An 18,009-nucleotide genomic window follows, 5' to 3' on the forward strand; every position below is an offset into this window, starting at 1 on the left:
GATGGGCCATTGGCCTGATCCAACATGGCTTCTCTTATGTTCTTATGTTCACCCCGTAAAAAGACTGCTGTGAAAACATTGTGAAAGCAACGTCACCCCAAACGACTGGTGCTTGGACATGGGACCTTTCCTTTCCTTCGGAGCCTAACAGCCTATCAGAGGCCAATTCTTGTTTCTTTATCTGCCATTACATGAAGGGGAGTCTGCTTTCGGCCTCTGAATGCGGTCTGGCTGGAGCTTAGCAACATTAAGTCAAAGGTGTGCATGTGTGTTGGTCGGTTTAGTGGGAGGGGGTGGGGACAGTCTCACAAGCAGATCTTCCTGAAAACTGGAGCCATTCCCGTTTCGGAGTGCAAATAAAGGGCCACGCTCTCCCACCGAGCATGTTGGAAGAGTGCTCTCTGAGGAAACATTAGTTTTATTATTCTTGCAAGGGGGGTGGGCAGGGTGGCGGTGGCCGTGATTGTATTTAACTTCCTCGGTGTGTCAACTCTGCTGTGGCGAAGTCGTTTTGCATAGAGACTCTGTGAAGCGGAGTGAGAGTTGCTCCAACAGCCCCGGCTATTCATGAGGGGAGGTTTGCCTTTCTGTTCTCTTGGCAGACGTTTAGTGTTTCCTGCTTCGGGCCTGAAAAAACTTTGGCTGCTTCTCTCTGGCCCTTTCCCTCTTCTGGAAACGCCTTCCTGATAATTACTGAAATCACTCTTTCCTGTTAAATTACTGAACAATGAAATTAACCAGGTGTTGCCAGCTCTGGGTTGGGGAATTCCTGGAGATTTTTGGTTACAACTGAGGGAGGGACCTCTGCTAGGTATAATACGGTAGAGCCTGCCCTCCAGAGCTGCCATTTGCTCTGAGGGAAACTGATCTCTGTAGTCTGGTCTTGCTGTAATTCCAGAAGGTATCCAGGCCCCAGCAGAAGTTGGCAACCTTGTGTAGTGTTGCCAGGTTTTACCTTGTCACCGGCAGAAGCAAGGCTTTTTCCTTTGCATATTAGATCACACCCCCTGATGTAACCAATCCTCTTGGAGCTCACTGGCTACATCAGGGGGTGTGGCCTAATATGCAGAGGAGTTCCTGCTACAAAAAAAGCCCTGGAGGGCGTTCCTGGAGGGTGTGAGGATGTTGCACAGAAGTGGTTATTTGGGAGTGGGGAAGGAGTATTAAAAAGCAGGGGATCCCCCACCCAGACCCTGAGGCTAAAAACCCTAACCCTGTGTGAATCTGACACTTTACTCAGTATTGCTGAGTTGCAAACCCAGAAACATCAGTTTTAACCTACAACACCCAAATTATTCACCTCAAACTCAACCCTGCACTCAGCACAGCATAAATCACACAAAAAATGGCTTCTTTTTTTTCTTTTTTCTTTTTTACAGGAGAGTAACTCCTCAGTCTGTGGCCCGGGGCTCTGAACCAGAGTTGTCATCATAATCTACTTACTTTGGATGTATTCTCTATTTCTGGTTAATTTGGTTTTCTTTCAGCCATGCAATTCAAGTTTTAAAAACAAAGGAGGCTCAAAAACCCTTAAGGGCTAACAGATTGCTTGTGACATCTATATTTGCTGGCCACAGAGACAGTTTCCTCGGGAGCACATATAGCAGTGGATCAATAACACACATAACTGTTGTTAGCAACGGCTGGATGGAAGAAGAGACTACATTTATACCCTATACCCAATGCCAGTCTAGTGTTGGAACATTGTTTATGCATTTTCTGTTTTGTAACATCTAGAAGTTTTCTGCCTTCTTTTGGTTGTTGTAGATTTTTCGGGCTGTGTGGCTGAGGTCTTGGCATTGTGAGACCTGACGTTTCACCAGCAACTGTGACTGGTACCCTCAAACGTATAACCCAGAAAACTGAAGTTCTCTGGGTCAAATTGAGAAGAAAATGGTAGGCAGGTAATTTATATCTACTCAGGCAGGTAGGATAGGGCCGAGTCATTGTCTTGTAGTAGCTTCCTGGGCTGTGACATGCTAATCTAGGAGCTTTCCTGAGGGGTTTTTTTTTTTAATATGGGCTGGCTATTGAAATTTTGATCTTATCTGTAGTGCTGTTGTAATCTGTAGGGCATTTTGTGTTTTTCAGGACTGGAAGCCATGCCCTATTCATTTTTAAACTTCCTTCCTTCCTGTTGAAATCGTGTTTATGTTTATGGATTTCAGTGGCTTCTCTGTGTAATCTAACATGGTAATTGGAGGTGTTGTCCAGCATTACAGTGTCTTGGAATAAGATACTGTGTCCTGTTTGAGTTAGGCTGTGTTCAGCCACTGCTGATTTTTCAGGTTTCTGGCTTCAACTTAAATGGCGTGTGAATGCCTGGTTTTTCTCATTGTAAATACTGTCGCTTCTCATGTCTGTTCCTAGGATTTTCATACAACCTTTTCCCTTCGCTTGTTGCACACTGCTTATCCTGTCGAGTTTGTTCTCCTGGTAAAATAAAAAACCAGGATCTATTTTTGCTCCTGGGATAGGATGCTTTTAAAGTAAGTGTTCCAAAGGGGCTATGGCTCAGTGGCAAAGCAATTACTTCACATGCAGAAGGTCCCTGGTTTAATTCCTGGCAGTTTAAGGCCGTAAGTGATAATGAGGAAGACCTCTGCCTAAGTCAAAGCAGACAGCATTGGCCATGATAGACCAAGGGTTTGATGTGGTATAAGGTTCAAATTTGACATTATGTCTGATACAAATTGGGTGGAGGGTTCCCCCCTCCCCGTTTTTTGTTTTTGTTTTATAGTCAAGTAGGGGAACTAAAATTCTCAAGCCTGTTGAGGTCTGATTTGGCTCATGAGTGCAGCACAGGAGATGTATAGAGGCTGCGGCCTTCCCACCTGTGCCGTTTTCCTGAGCCAAAATGGACTGTTTGCCCTGCTGATAGGGGCAGTCATGTTGGGCATGTTGGTCTGAAGCAGCAGAACAAAGTAGGAATCAAGTGGCACCTTTAACACCAGCAAAGTTTTCTTCAGAATGTAAGCTTTTGTGTGCTAGAAGCACACTTCATCAAGCAATAGGATGGAATGGCAAAAAGTCCTAAATATAGAGAGAGTTGGCAGTGAAATAGTATGCAAAATCATGGAAATGTTTTTTTAGCCGATTAAAAGAAGCACAATTTGGGGCCTGGCGATTGTTAGTTTATGTTAACTGGGCTGCATCAACCAGGGGGCAATATATTTTAAATTGTTTTTTTACTGTTTTTACTGTGGACCGTTTTTATGATGTAACCCACCCTGAGCCTGTTCTATGGGAAGGGCAGGCTAAAAATCGAATAAAATAAATAAATATAAATAAATAAGTCAAAATAGCAAATTGATGTCTATGTGAAGTGCCATAAATAAGAGACTGTTGTAACCTTTTATGGCTATCCAGACCAAATGGCCAAGCCTCACTGTTTTATCATGTGACCACAGCCAGTTTGCACTCTTAAACAACAAACTGCATGTATTTCAGCCCACAATACCTGATCCCCTCGTTTGATGAAGTGTGCTTAGAGAGCACACGAAAGCTGACGTTCTCAATAAAACTTGGTTGGTCTTAAAGGTGCAACTTGACTCCTGCTTTGTTCAACTGCTTCAGACCAACACGACTGTCCTCTTGGATCAGTCTGTTGTGATGTTAGCCCTGGGTTTAAAATGAGGGCATTAGTTTCTCAAGAGGTTTAATTTAAACATGTGATGCACAAGTTTGGAAAGGAAAAGGAAAGGTCCCCTGTGCAAGCATTAGTCGTTTCTGACTCTGGGGTGACGTTGCTTTCACAACGTTTTCACAGCAGACTTTTTACAGGGTGGTTTGCCATTGCCTTTGCCAGTCATCTACACTTTCTCCCCAGCAAGCTGGGTACTCATTTTACTGACCTTGGAAGGATGGAAGGTTGAGTCAACCTCAAGCCGGCTACCTGAAAACCCAGCTTCCGTCAGGAATTGAACTCAGGTCGTGAGCAGAGGGCTCCGACTGCAGTACTGCAGCTTTACCACTCTGCACCATGGGGCTCTTTAATGCACAAGTTTGCCCTGCTGTAAAAGAGCATGTGTGGCAGTTTCATGCATTCAGTTAAAAACCCAGGCGTTTTGGATATCCAAGGAAGGCAGTTGGTGGCTTATAGAGAGCAAACGATGTCCAGTAGCCAGCAGCAGTAACTTTGATCTTAATGCGTTTTCCCCTGCCCCGTGCCAGGCAAATATATTTTTGCTGTAAACCTGTCATTTGTAGAACAGAAAAGAGGAAGAGGTCAGGAGCACCTTAAAGACGAACAACGTTTGTGGCAGGGGAGGAGCTTTCTGAAGAAGGGAGCGCTGACTCACCAAAGCCACAAATTTTGTTCGTCTGTAAGGTGCTGTGATCAGGGCCAGTGCACGGGAGTCGGCGGGGTAGGCGGTGGCCTGGGGCACTACCTGTTGCGCCCCCTTACCCACATAGAGCGCTCCTCTGAGCCTGCCTTGAAGGCAGGATTGGAGGAGCACTGCACAGTGCACTAAGCTCTTAGCCTCAGAAGAGCGCACTGTTTTAGCAGCGGCGGTCGCTTTCAAACCGAAAGTGACCGGGGGACACTAAAACTGTACACTCTTCGGAGGCTTGGAAGCCTCCAAAGAGCTTAGTACAGGGGGAAGGCGGCAGCGCAGCAACGCTCTTGTGCGCCACCCATCGCTCTCTCGTCCCCTGCCGCCCTGCACGATGACGTCGCTTCTGGTGATGTCGTTGTGCTGTGCACGCAGTGAGCTCCATAAAGGGAGCTTGTGGGGTGGTGGTGGTGGTGCAGGGGTCTGCATCGAGTGGCAGAACTCCAAGCGCCAGCCCTGGCTGTAATCACCATGGTGCAGAGTGCTAAGCTGCAGCCCAATCTCTGCTCACGACCTGAGTTCGATCCCAGAAGAAGCTGGGTTCAGGTAGCTGGCTCAAGGTTGACTCAGCCTTCCATTCTTCTGAGGTTGGTAAAATGAGTACCTGGCTTGCTGGGGGGGGAAGTGTAGATGACTGGGGAAGGCCGTAAAAAGTCTGCCAAGAAAACGTCATGATGTGATGTCACCCCAATGGGTCGGTAACAGTTCTGTGCTTGCATAAGGGACTACTACCTTTTCCTTTAAGGTGCTACTGGACTCTTAAGCTTTTCTGCTGCTACAGACATACTAACAGGGCTACCCCTCTTGATCTGCTTGTGGAACAGTTTCTCCCAGGGATGGAATTCTAGTAGGAGCACCTTTGCATATTAGGCCACACCCCCTGATGTAGCCAATGCTGCAAGAACTTACAAGGCTCTTTTTTTGTAAGCTCTGGGAGGATTGGCTACATCAGGGGTGTGTGGCCTAATTTGCAAAGGAGCTCCTGCTAGAATTCCACCCCTGTCTCTCCCCCTCCCTCCCTCTCTGCAAAGCAATCAGTGGTTGAAACACAACTGCAGTTGTGGTGGATTTACTGACATGCCTTCGGAATGGAGATTGCATTTTACTGGCAGATGCTGGTAGCAAAAACTTGGAGGCTGGTCAACTTATCTAGACAGTTTTCAAAGCACACCTTCTCAGATGCCTGGGACGGGTTAGGGATATGCTCACTCATTTTTAAAAAAAATGTGTCTCCCAGCTGGATCCCGAGCGGATGCTTCCTGAGCCCCCGCTGCAGATTATTCCAGGGGAACAAAAGGACGACTGTTCTGCTCTGCTACTTCCGAGCTTTCCCTTTTTGGCAGCTTCGCTCTTGAATTACTGAAGGGCGACACCTGCTCCCCCCCACCACCACAAAGAGGGAAAGTGTTAGAGGCCAGTTGGTCTGCTCAGAGAGATACAGTGTGGTTAGTTAGCCAGGGCAAGTGAGCCGTGATTACACCTTGGAGGGTGATGGGGTGGGTAGGAACTAGACAGGGTCCCAGTTGCGGAGGCCCAATAGTTGGGGGAGGTAGGGTTGCCAATTCCCAGGTGCGGGCAGGGGATCCCCCGGTTTGGAGACCCTCCCCTCACTTCAGGATCATCAGAAAGTGGGGGGGGGGAGGGAAATGTCAGCTGGGCACTCCATTATTCCTTATGGAGACCCATTCCCGTAGGGAGTAATGGAGAATTGATCTGTGGATATCTGGGGCTCTGGGGGAGCTGTTTTTTGACGTAGAGACACTTTATTTTCAATATAGCATCCATCGCCTCTCCCTGAAATACTCCCCAAGTTTCAAAAAGATTGGACCAGAGGGTCCAATTCTATGAGTCCCAAGAGAAGGTGCCCCTATCCTTCATGATTTCCTGTGGAAGGAAGGCATTTAAAAAGGTGTGCTGTCCCTTTTAATGTGATGGCCAGAACTCCCTTTGGAGTTCAATTATGCTTGTCACAATTTTGCTCCTGGCTCCACCCTCAAAATCTCCTGGCTCCACCCCCAAAGTCCCCAGATATTTCTTGAATTGGACTTGACAACCCTAAGGGGAGGCATGCCTCAACAGCGCCTGAAACTCTCAAGGCGATGGCACCTGGGCTTCAGCTGTCCTGCACAAAGACTTGCGCTGGTTGAGCCTTTAGCACTGTTTCCCAACCATAGGTCATGAAGCCTCTGAAAGTGAGTCACAGGCCATGCGCTCCAACTGCCCTCTCCATTGCTCTGTGTTTTTATTTTGGAAACATTGTCTTTCATGTAGGGTTGCCAAGTCCAGTTCAAGAAATATCTGGAGACTTTGGGGGTGGAGCCAGGAGAAAGTTTGTGACAAGCATGACTGAACTCCAAAAGGAGTTCTGGCCATCAAATTTTAGCGACCGCAGACCTTTTAAATGCCTTCCCTCCATTGAAAAAAATGTCATTCATACTCCCAGGGCTTTTTTTGTAGTAGGAACTCCTTTGCATATTAGGCCACACACCCCTGATCTGGCCAATCCTCCTGGAGCTTCCAGTAGGCCCTGTACGAAGAGCCCTGTAAGCTCTTGGAGGATTGACTACATCAGAGGTGTGTGGCCTAGTATGCAAAGGAGTTTCTGCTACAAAAAAAGGCCTGCTTCCAGTTTTAGAAATTGCCGTAAGAAATGTCTAAGAGAAATGGCTGAATAAATTTGTCTGCAGAGTGTGAAATAACCTTTTCAAAATTGCAGTGCAGTTATCTCCTGCCCTTTGTTCTTTCACGCCCCATTTCTGGAACTAATTTTTCCTGTTTCCTTCAAGTCTTAGTAGACGGACAGTCTTGCACCATAATAGAATGCTTTCTGCCATGAAGTTCCGTCTTGGAAGGATGGATTTGTTGCACACAGTTCTCTGGAATGCCTTAAAAGAGACCCAATTCAACTTCACCTTTTCCCCCCAGAGAGATGATGAAGAAAATCTGATTATATATATATTTTTAAAGGCAGGGGGACTCCAGATTTTCCCCACTGTGTTCTTCCACCATTCCCTCCACTACACAGTGGCAAACGATCATCTCAGTTTTTTGTACTGGGGCATTTGGGAAAAACTGAAGCCTGTGAGCAGGAGCTCTATCCCCTGGAGACAGTTGTAATCCCTGGAGATCTCCAGTCATGACCGGGAGACTGGAAACCCTCGGGGGTGGAATTCTAGCAGGAGCTCCTTTGCATATTAGGCCACACACCCCTGATGCAGCCAATCCTCCAAGAGCTTACAAGGCTCTTTTTTGTAAGCTCTTGGAGGACTGGCTACATCCGGGGTGTGTGGCCTAATATGCAAAGGAGCTCCTGCTAGAATTCCACCCCCTGGAAACTCTACTCAGAGAGGAAGGGTGGATTCAAAACACAATAATAAAGTGTCAATAAAGTTAGGTTAGGTTAAGTTTATTTGATTTATATCCCACCCTCCCCGCCGAAGCAGGCTCAGGGCGGCTCGCAGTTCGCAATAAAACGGCAATAAAAACATTAGGTTAAAATGACATTCAGGTGCTAATATCTATACAATTAAGTAGTACAGTAACTAAATACGTACATGACATTCCGTAGTCTTAAAACATCCATTCACAGAAGAGCTCACTGTGTTGACTCAACTTCCTCTTGTCTTTCTGTCTCCCTTGAAAATTGCGCTGCTTGTCATCGGCCCAGAGGCTAGCAGTTTTTCCAGAAACACGTCTGGTTTAAGTTCCACATCCCACACGCACTTACTCCTTCTCTTCTGTCACTCTCTGGCATTTTGCTTGTGTCATTCATTAATTGCTTCCACATCCAAAGCTTTTCAACAGTGAAATCATATCAAGCGGGGCACAGTCTCCCACGCTTGTTGATGAAATCCATTTTCCTTTCTTCTTACGTCACCTGGCTCAAGTGTCTAGCTATCATAGCAGAACCCTTTTTGTTCGCAGGAGTCCATGGTTGCAAGGGGCTGCTAGAAACCAGCTAAGCTTTCTGCACTGGAAGCAACTATCTTATCAGTTGAGATTGGGACAGGAAACATTTGGGGGCAAGCTGGATTCTAAAAGGCTGCAGGCATGGTTTATTGGCTTGGCGAACTTCCTTCTGCTCAGAGCAAGAAAGGACGGCAGTCCAGTGAGGACATAAAGGTTAACTGTGGTTTCGTTTTTTAGTTTAGTGATTAAACGCTAGGGCCAATTCCGCACTAGACCTCTCATCCTGGTTCAGCCCTGTCCCCAAACTGATTTTCTACACTAGAATAATAGAATCATAAACTCATAGAGCTGGTTTCTATGATTCCATGATTCAAGTGCAGAATGTCAGTCTGGGGACAGGGCTGAACCAGCATTAAAGATCTAGTCCAGGGGTGACCAGACTTCCTTAATGTAAGAGCCACACAGAATAAACATCAGATGTTTGAGAGCTACAAGAGGGAGGGAGAGAGGAAGGAAGGAAGGAAGGAAGGAAGGAAGGAAGGAAGGAAGGAAGGAAGGAAGGAAGGAAGGAAGGAAGGAAGGAAGGAAGGAAGGAAGGAAAATAGATGGGGAGGAAGAGGTGGAAAGAAAGCAACTCTAACTTTAAATTAATTCTCCAACCCATCCAACAGGATGGTGGGGGCTTCAAGAGCCACACAATATGTGTGAAAGAGCCATAGCATATACAAATGTGATCAGATAGCATGAGAGATAAATGGTGCAATAGGGCTTGGGTTACAAAAATGAGAACAGTGCAACCCCCCTGCACACACACATTACAGACAGGATGCATCAAACGATACAGATAATGTAGTTGCAGAATTAGAACACAGTACTGTAAGAGCAGCACAATACCTGCAATAAATAGATAATACATACCACAAACAGTGGCATGTAATTCCTCCAGGAAGGAACCAGATAAGCATCAGTGCTGGCTGTTTTAGGGGGAGTTGCAAGAAATGTTTGCAAATTGCAGTGCCAAACATGCTGAGTGGGCAGAAACTGAGCAGATGACGTAACTGTCAACTTTTGAGCGTTCACCCCCCTCCTCTAAACATGTGAAACTCCGGGGACACTCGCATGCCTTTTGCCAAGCAGGAATGTCAGCTGCTTCGGTTGAACCCAGCCAGGGGAGTGAGGTGTTTTCAGACACAACAGGCTGTTGATGCATAAACAAACTGCAGGCCGAGCCAAAGCAGCTGGGATCTGGTTATGTGGCCTCTGGGGTGTCTTTTGAAGATTTTAATATCTGGGGAAACTGCCATGCCTTTGAGCTGTGGCTAAATCCTGGAGGTGGAAAGGTTTGTCTCGAAAGGATGGATGGATTGAATAGGGGAGGGGAGGGACGGTGGCTCAGTGGTAGAGCATCTGCTGATAGTGGCTCAGTGGTAGAGCATCTGCTTGGTAAGCAGAAGGTCCCAGGTTCAATCCCCGGCATCTCCAGCTAAAAAGGGTCCAGGCAAATAGGTGTGAAAAACCTCCGCTTGAGACCCTGGAGAGTCGCTGCCAGTCTGAGTAGACAATGCTGACTTTGATGGACCAGGGTCTAATTCAGTAGAAGGCAGTTTCATATGTTAGGGAGGGACGGTGGCTCAGTGATAGAGCATCTGCCTGGTAAGCAGAAGGTCCCAGGTTCAATCCCTGGCATCTCCAACTAAAAAGGGTCCAGGCAAAAAGGTGTGTAAAACCTCAGCTTGAGACCCTGGAGAGCCGCTGCCAGTCTGAGTAGTCAATACTGGCTTTGATGGACCCAGGGTCTGATTCAGTATAAGTCAGCTTCATATATTCATATGAAGCTGTCTGGTCCTCTAGTTAATCCAAGCGAATCCTCATGCATTTTATATTTAAAGGCATCTTTTGTGAATGACGGCTTGGGTTGCAGTTTTTTAGTGGACTTTCTGCCTGCAAGTGTCCATCTGCCTGCAAGCGTCTTCGTTAAGCATACATTAGCAGCATAAATGACATTAATGGGGAAGGATCCAGATATGCAGCCATGCTGGTCTGAAGCAACAGAACAAAGTTGGCGTCCAGTAGCACCTTTAAGACCAACCAAGTTTTATTCCGCATGTAAGCTTTTGTGTGCATTGGAAGTGGCTTGAAGCGATTGTCCCTTTAAGACAGGGCTGGCCAAACTTGCTTAATGTAAGAGCGACATAGAATAAATGTCAGATGTTTGAGAACTGCAAGACTTGGATGTCAGATGTTTGAGAGCTGGAAGGAAGGAAGGAAATATACAGAGAGGGAGAGGTTGAAAGAAAGCAACTTTAATTTTAAATGCATTATCCAAGCTGCCAGCTGGCTTGGCCTGGAGAAGTGATTTGAAGAGAGAAATGCCTTCTCCAAGTTGGCTGAGCGGGTGGTGGGGCCCTTCAAGAGCCACACAATGTGTGTGAAAGAGCCACATGTGGCTCCTGAGCCACAGTTTGGTTGGCCACCCCTGCTTTAAGAGATCCAAAGCAAAATTCATTTTCTCTCCCCCCCCCCCTTCTCCTTCATCATCACTATGCTCATGGGAGAGGCTGCCTGAGTGGGAGTACGGTGGGCCCCATCCACCCCTTTGCAAACTGTTCTTCGTTTGGCTTGATTTCAGCATGTCCCATGCTGCTTCTTTCCCCGTGCACACGTTTGTAGTCTCTGGCATGCGAGTTCACCAAATGGGAAACAAACTCAAATGGTTTAGTCATCCTAGGAGCCTCCCCCCCCCCCTTCTGTTTCTAAAACGCTACTTCAATTAATAGAGGGAGAATGGATGCCAGCGTTACTATGCAAGAAAGATGTATCACTGCTCCCAGAAACTGCTTGGTGATGTTTGAACCTTCTGTGGCCTTGCTCATGCAATAGGATATGAGGCGGTGGGCGGGGTTTGACCCAGAACAAAAACTCAGTCATGCAAATACCTTTAGTTGCGCTTCAGATAAGCAGCAGCTGAAATGGTTACTGGTTAGACCACTCTGTAAAAGATCTGATTTAGAAGTCAGGCTGAATTAAACTTTCTTTTTGTTCTTCCCATCTTTAGGGTTACCTATCTTTCTGTGCTGGTGCAAATATAATGCTGATGGTTTCTTAAACATTAAGACAGCAGTTGCCAACTTTCGGGGGATGGGGACCAGTGTTCTCTCTAAGCTAAGTTAGCGTGAGCTAGCTCACAGATTTTTAGCCTCCAGCTCACACATTTTTGTCTTAGCTCAGGAAGGATGACGCCAGAGCACACTAATTTATGCAGCAGCTCACAACTTTAATACCAGAAGAAGAAGACTGCAGATTTATACCCAGCCCTTCTCTCTGAATCAGAAACTCAGAGCGGCTTACAATCTCCTATATCTTTTCCCCCCACAACAGACACCCTGTAAGGTAGGTGGGGCTGAGAGGGCTCTCACAGCAGCTGCCCTTTCAAGGAAAACTCCTGCGAGAGCTATGGCTAATGCAAGGCCATTCCAGCAGCTGCAAGTGGAGGAGTGGGGAATCAAACCTGGTTCTCCCAGATAAGAGTCCGCACACTTAACCACTACACCAAACTACCAGCAACTCACAAAGAATTTCTGCTCACAAGACTTTGCAGCTTAGGGGGAACATTGATGGTGACTCACTAATCCAAATTTACTTGGTATGGTGATCCATCCAGGGCTGGCTGAAAGTTTGTTTTTTTGGTGCCCTGACAAGCTTGGGTACCCATCTAGTTCAGCATTCCGTTTTCTACAGCAGCTCACCAGATGTTTTTGAGATACCAGCAAACGTCACACAAAGGGGGCAGCTGCCCCCACTGCGAGCCCCAAGCAAATGGCATTCCAACATATGCAGGTTTTGCATATGGAAGTTGCATTCCGGCCCTTAACTAGCCTGCCCTTCTCCATTACTTTCTGTAATCCTTTTTAAGATTTGAAGGAACTCTCTTTAGTAACCGTCAGGGGTACTTTGTACTTGATCAACTTGCAGTGAAAAAAAAATACCAACTAGTGTATGACATGGAAGGTCACGATCTTGGTTTCCAAAATATAAAAGAGAGCAAAGGAAGATGATGATATTGGATTTATATCCTGCCCTCCACTCCGAATCAGAGTCTCAGAGCGGCTCACAATCTTCTTTATTTTCTTCCTCCCCAGCAGACACCCTGTGAGGTGGGTGGGGCTGAGAGAGCTCTCAAAGCAGCTGCCCTTTCAAGGACAACTTTGTGAGAGTTATGGCTGGCCCAAGGCCATTCCAGCAGCTGCAAGTGGAGGAGTGGAAATCAAACCCGGACCGATTTTGCACTCACCTTACTCCACCCTCACATCCGTCTTCTCCGTGCGGCATCCTCCCGATTTCTCATGGTTTGCGCCAGGGCTGCAGCAAACATCGCGGTTCTGCGTAAAAACCGTGATGTTTGCCACAGCCCTGATGCAAATAGTGGGAAATTGGGAGGACACCACGCAGAGAAGACGGACATGAGGGCGGAGTAAGGTGAGTGTGAAATCGGCCCAGATAAGAGTCCGTGCACTACACCGTGCACTTAACCGCTACACCAAACGGGGGTTGGCTGTTAAGGAAGGCTGGGCCATGACTCATTTTCAGAGGCTTTGCAACCCACTGGTTGGGTGCATTGATTTTATGTATTCATTCATTCGCATTTGTATCCCGCCCTCTGCAAATGGGTTTAGGGCAGGTCACATCAAATAAAACAAATGACATATTTCTAAAACAACTAACTAAATATAAAACCAAACAAACCCATTTACTAATTAAAATTCGCTAATTAAAAAATTCAGATGGCAGCCATTTCAAAAACCTAATCCCTGGCTAAACAGGAGCAATGATTAAAGTAGTCATAGCCAAGCAGTACTCCCGAGCAGGGCTGGATTAACAATTAGGCCAAGTAGGCACTGGTTTATGGGCCCCCGTGCCTTTCGGGGCCCCAGCCCCAGTCCAGCTTTCCCCCTCAGTTTCCCTCCTGCTTGCAGCCTCCCAGCCTGCACACGCAGCCAGCAACTGAGCCACTCTTTGCCCAACTTGCCTCGTGCAGCTGCGGCTGGCATCGTCACCAAATTTGCTTCTCTCTGCCTCTCCCTCGCAGCTTTGTCAAAAGGGCTTTAGAGAAGGTGCCTGCAGCAGGGACCATGGGTGGCGAGGCGGGTGCTCCAACTCTGAGATAATTTGCGAGCAGGTCCCCAAGATTTTGACTGCCTAGGGGCCTCCACAGGGTTTAATCCAGCCCTGCTCCCGAGTGGGCCAAGAAGTGGCAGGGAGGCCATATTGATAGTTGGAGATGCCCACCGCCTCATCTAAGGCTGGGCATATGCCAGAAGTAGTCACCTAATCTCCTTCCCTCTCTTGATTGGTCATCCTTGACTAAGTAATGAATGTTATTAGTAGCTCTGTTCACTTTCTTTCAGCACCTTCCATTTATAAAGCAATCTCCACTGGGACTTACTCTGGTTAGGAGGGAAGCAGGATAGTTCTCAGGACCCTCCTGCCCCCCCCCCCCCACAGGAGCAGTTAGGACTCTGGCAGAGGCACCTAGAATCATAGAATTGGAAGGGACCTTCAGGGACATCTAGTCCAACCCCCTGCACAATGCAGGAAACTCACAGACATCTCCCCCCTAAATTCACAGAATCAGCTTTGCTGTCAGATGGCCACCTAGCCTCTGTTTAAAAACCTCCAAGGAAGGAGAGCCCACCACCTCCCAAGGAAGCCTATTCCACTGAGGAACTGCTCTAACGGTCAGGAAGTTCTTCCTAATGTTGAGCTGGAAACCCTTTTGATTTAATTTCAACCCATTGGGTCACAGAAAACAGTTCCACACCATCCTCTATATATGGCAGCCCTTCAAGTACTTGAAGATGATGATCATATCACCTCTCAGCCACCTCTTCTCCAGGCTAAACATGCCCAACTCCTTCAGCCTTTCTTCATAAGACCTGGTCTCCAAACCATCTGGTCTCTGTTGTACAATAGGTACCATAGAGTTTTCCCTCCCAAAATGCTAATTTTTATTTATTTTTATTTTTATTTTATTGGATTTATATCCCGCCCTCCCTGTCGAAGCAGGCTCATGGCGGCTCACAACACATAACTTACAATAAAAACATTTACATTAAAAGCATGAAACAGTTTAAAATAATTTGGTACTAATTTCAATACAGATTTAAGATGGCGTTCAGTGATCTTAGCATCCACTGGATCTAGCAGATTGGTGGTGGTCAGCATTTCAGTTAAACTCTAACTGAAACAGTGTTGTCTTACAAGCCTTGTGGAACTGGGCAAGGTCCCACAAGGCTTTCACCTCCTCAGGCAGTCGGTTCCACCAATGCAGGGCGGCAACTGAGAAGGCTCTTTCTCGCATTGTTTTCAGTCTTGCTAAGTGTCCACAAAAAACATAGAGTTTTCCCGGAAAAGCCTAGAGCGGCCGGCACATGATGTCGCTGGTGCAGTGACGTCACTTGCGGGTCTCCCGCCGGATGCTGGGGGGTGGGACTTGGCAACCCTATGAAAACCCCATGGAGATGCTATAAGTCAGTCGTGACTTGACGACGACAATGACAAAAAAGGAGTCATTGAGAGGTTTGGCCATTGCACATAAATAACGGTGTGGTTTTATACTGGCTTTTCCTTTCCTTGGAACGAATCCCTTCATTCATTTAAAAAAAAAAAATACAGTTGGCACACAGGGACAGTTTGTTAGGACTATTGTGGACCAAGATCCAGTTGTATGAAAAGCCAAACAGGTCAGCCAAAGCCTTCCAGAGATACAGGAAGAAAGTGTTTCCCCCTCCCCTGCTCTTTTCATCTCTGTACCGCTGCTCCTTGAACTCTTTTTTTTCCCCTCCTCCCTTTTGTTTGGCGCCGTTGTCAAGGTGATGAATTAGCTGCTCTCTGTATGTGTGTACGTCCTTCGTCCTTCCTTCTTCTCCTGTGTAGAAGAGCTGGCAGGATCAACACGGGGTCTCCCCCCTTCAAATGACAGGGCCTGCTATTCTGGAAATTATCTCCCTGTCCTACTCAAATAAATAATAAAGCACGATGAATAGAACACGGGATTAGTGATCTTAGTTGCATTAATTGTCGACTCTGCCCAGAGCTGTTGATGGCTCGTTCTCTCTCTCTACGCCAGTGAGAGGCTGGCTGCGTGCTGAAAGTTTTGCGTGTGGTGTAATTTCCTGAGTGGCCATTGAGACAACAGGTTGGTGGCTTTGCGGTTTTGTTGTCATCCTTGGAGAGGCACCTGGGTAATGAAGAGGATGGATAATATACGCCTGGTCGAGCAAGAGGTAATTTGTTTTAAATTTAGAAGTCTACTTAGGAGCTCTGCTCCTCGACATTGTTGTTGCTGTTATTCAGTTGCACAGTCGAGTCCGACTCTTTGCGACCCAATGGACCAAGTCATGCCAGGCCCTCCTGTCTTCCACCATCCTCAAAAGTCAGCTCAACTTCGTGTTTGTTACATCACTAACACTGTCCAGCCATCTCATCTTTTGCCGTCCCCTTCTTCTTTTGCCTTCTGTCTTTCCCAGCATCAGGGTCTTCTCCAGAGTTCTCTCTTCTCATTTGATGGCCAAAGTATTTGAGCTTCATCTTCAGCATCTGACCTTCCAGGGAACAGTCAGGGTTGATTTCCCTTAGGACTGACTGATTTGATCATCTTGCAGTCCAAGGGACTCTCAAGATTCTTCTCCAGCACCACAACAGGCCCCCCAGATATTGTTACCCTAAGTGAAACTTAGAGGTCAGTCATGTAAACGTCACTGGCACGTACTTCCATGCAGGTATGCTTATGATCAGGCCTCATTTTGGGTAGAAGCTCACAGGAGCAGAGCTCCGGAACCTCTACATTTTATTGTTCTCTTTCTTTCTTAACCGACCCCCCCCCAAAAAACACCTTGCTTTTGGACTCCATTGTTCAACCTCTTCTGTGGGAATTTTGCCGAGCTCTACAATTTGACAAACGTTCTAATATTTTTCCCTCAAAAAAAGGGAAAATAACCAAAACATATAAAGCAGGCAGATGGAAATCTTCCATCATGCCACTGTGGCCACATAGGAGAAAGTCATTTTAAAAATATGATGGGAGTCAGGTTTGATTATAATTCTAATTCAAGAAGCATTTTAGGGCAGATGCTGAGCTGATATAATTTAGTACACTTTCTGGTGATGTTTGGCGTGGCGTATGCAAATGAGTTGTGCTAATGAGCTCTGGCACCTCTTTTTCTACAAAATGACCCCTACTTATGATCATAGCCTTGAAGCATTCTTTATCATGTCAGGAATTACCTTTCTGTTATCTACGACTGGCATAAAGAGCTATGTTTAATACTCTCCAAGATACATACGGAGATCTAGCTGTCTGCCAAGAACTTTTGAAATAGTTTTCCTGTCAGTGCACAATGAAATGGAATTACTGTAGTTTTCAAAATGACCTTTTCCCTTGCCTTACTGAGCTGTTGCAGGAGGTATTTTGTGTGCATGTTTTTGCTTTGCTATCCCACTGGTCACTTGGAGGTAATGTCAGTCTTGTTCTGCTAGGGTTGCCAATCCCCAGGTGTAGGCCGGGGATCTCCCAGTTTGGAGGCCTTCCCCCTGCTTCAGGGTCATCAGAAAGCGTTGTGGGGGGGAGGGAAATGTCTGCTGGGTGCTCCATAATACTCTATGGAGACAGATTCCTATAGGGTATAATGGGAAATTGATCTCTGGGCATCCGGGGCTCAGGGGGGGGTGGCTGTTTTTTGAGCTAGAGATACCAAATTTTCCGCATAGCATCTAGTGCCTCTCCTCAGACAATCCCCCAAGTTTGAAAAAGATTGGACCACGAGGCCTCCTCCAGTGGAGAAATACAGAGTGGAAAGAAGGAATTGAATCCAATGCCTGTATCATATATTGTACCCTATGTTAACGCTGCTAGAGCCAGGGGTTTTTTTGGAAGAAATCCATGGTAGCTCAGGCTAAAGGACATGGGTAAATCTTTTTGCTTAATTATCTGCATAAATAACTTACTTTGTTTGCCTTGGCTTACTTTTAGCCATAAATCACCTGCTGTGCTCTGAGTTGAGACTGGTTTAACCTGAATATGGCTGCATTAATGTTGTCTGCTTTGGAATACCTACTCATTTTCTACTTCTGTGTTACTGGTCAAGGGCATGTGGCTTTTTGTGATGTGCTTTAGACCTAAATAAAGGCCTGACTGATCATACTGCATTGAACTGTGATGTTATCTGATACCACATTAGTGGTGATAGAAAGGCTTGCTGAAACAATGGGGCTTATAGAATCATAGAGTTGGAAGACATCCCCAGGGTCATCTAGTCCAGCCCCCTACACAATGCAGGAAATTCACAAATGGCTCCCCGTAAATTCACAGGATCAGCATTGCTGTCAGATGGGCATCTAGGCTCTTTTTAAAACTAAGGAAGGAGAGCCCACCACTTCCTGAGGAAGACTTTTCCACTGAGGAACTGCTCTGTCAGGAAATTCTTCCTAATGTTGAGAAGTAAACTCTTCTGATTCAATTTCAACCCCATTGGTTCTGGTCTTACCTTCTGGGGCCACAGAAAACAATTCCACACCATCCTCTATATGACAGCCCTTCAAGTACTTGAAGATGGTGATCATATAACCTCTCAGCTGCCTCCTCTCCAAACTAAACATGTCCAGCTCCTTCAACCTTTCTTCATAAGACTTGGTCTCCAGACCCCTCATGATTCATCTTCTAGAAAATTAAGGATATGGGAACTTCTTAGTGTCAGAAGGGGTGTTC

Source organism: Heteronotia binoei, chromosome 8 (genome assembly GCF_032191835.1).
Source record: "Heteronotia binoei isolate CCM8104 ecotype False Entrance Well chromosome 8, APGP_CSIRO_Hbin_v1, whole genome shotgun sequence".
Lineage (NCBI taxonomy): Eukaryota > Metazoa > Chordata > Lepidosauria > Squamata > Gekkonidae > Heteronotia > Heteronotia binoei.